Raw genomic sequence first — 1,704 nt, 5'->3', positions numbered from 1 at the left:
ACCCGCCTGGGCAACTTGGCGAGACCTCATCTGTACAATAAAATAAAAAAAATTAGCTGGGCGTGGTAGCGCGCGCCTGTAGTTCCAGCTACTTGGAAGGCTGAGGCAGAAGGATCGCCAGTGCCCAGCAGGTCAAGGCTGCAGTGGCCGGGAGCAGCCACTGCACTCCAGTCTAGGTGACAGAGTGAGACTCCAACTCAAAAAAAGAAAAAGTGCTCAGGTAAATCTTCTTTGAGCCTCAGTTTCTCCCATCTGAGTAATGGATAAAAGGATACCTCCGTTGGAAGGTTCGACGGTCAAACACGGCCTAGAGTGTGAGAGTCTCCTACAAAAAAACCCCAGGCTGTTATGACTCTACTTTCTGTATGCAGCATCGGTGACAGGTTATTCCCACCTCACCCTGTCTCCAGACCCAAGAAAATGAATCTTACCACGCTGAAGATATAAACAGTGAGATGGAAACTTGGCCTGGGCATGAAGTACCAGAACCCCAGCCATCCCAGTCAGGAGGGGATGCAGCTCTCCCTCATATTTCATCCCCATCCTGACTGGAAAAGATAAACCACAGGAGAAGCTGGGATCAAAATCTGTGCCACAGAACTGGGATGGCGGGCTCCTGGAGCCACCCATTTGCCCTGAGATACAGGGAGTCTTGAGGGAAGAGACCAGATGCTGAGAGAAGTCAGCTCTTGTCCAAGGGTCTGACCCTTGCTGGGAAGCCACACTCACTTCTCCTCAAAGCCCTGCTTGTTACAGTGCTCTGCCTGGAGCCTGGTCTCTGGCCCTTCTGCTGCAATGGTAGGCCTTCCAGACAGCTTTTGGTTCTTGAAATGGAATGTAAGAGGTGGGATTCCTTCCTTTTTTTTTCCTTCCTTCCTTCCTTCCTAGTTGGAGTCTCACTCTTGTCGTCCAGGCTGGAGTGCAGTGGCATGCTCACAGCTACTGCAGCAACAACCTACTGGGCTCAGGTGATCCTTCTGCCTCAGCCTCCTGAGTAGTCTCCTGGGACTACAGGCACACACCATCACACCTAGCTAATTTTTTGAAGTAGAGTCGAGGTCTCGCCAAGTTGCTCAAGCTGGTCTCGAACCCCTAGGCTCAGGCAATCCTCTTGTCTCAGCCTCCCAAAGTGCTGGGATTACAGGCATGAGCCACTGTGCCTGGCCTCTTCTTCTTTTTCTGCCCTAGGTTTCCATCCTTGTGGACTTGGACCCTGCCGTGGGGGAAGGTTGGGAAGGACAGAGGTGTGAAATCCCTAGAGCCTGGGGCTTTGATGAGCCGGGTCCTCACCTGTCCCTATGTCCAGGGAAAGAGGTCAGGGCCAGAGGGAGGTGTAGCCACTGCCCTTTGATTCGGGAGATAAAAGGGAGTTCTGCAGCCGTTGCTGAACTCCAGGACTGGCCAATGACAAGGACATGGCTGCTCTAAGGGTCTGTCTGTTTTCTCTACAGGAAGAGCCCTCAGAGCCCATCAGGTCCACCCCTCTCTGATGTTGAGTGAGAGCCAGAGAGGTCATGTGACCTGCCCAAGGTCACACAGCAAGTTACAGAAGGAGCCAGGCTAGAACCAGGTCTCTTCAGTCCCCGTCTGTGGCCTTATTTACAAGCCTCTTTTTTTTTTAAGTTGGAGTCTCACTCTGTCGCCCAGACTGGAGTGCAGTGGCTGCTCCCGGCCACCGCAGCCTCCACCTGCTGGGCTCCGGCG

The sequence above is a fragment of the Carlito syrichta genome, unplaced genomic scaffold (genome assembly GCF_000164805.1).
Source record: "Carlito syrichta isolate Samal-C Ts95f unplaced genomic scaffold, Tarsius_syrichta-2.0.1 Scaffold126446, whole genome shotgun sequence".
NCBI lineage: Eukaryota > Metazoa > Chordata > Mammalia > Primates > Tarsiidae > Carlito > Carlito syrichta.
This window is presented reverse-complemented; position numbering follows the sequence as displayed.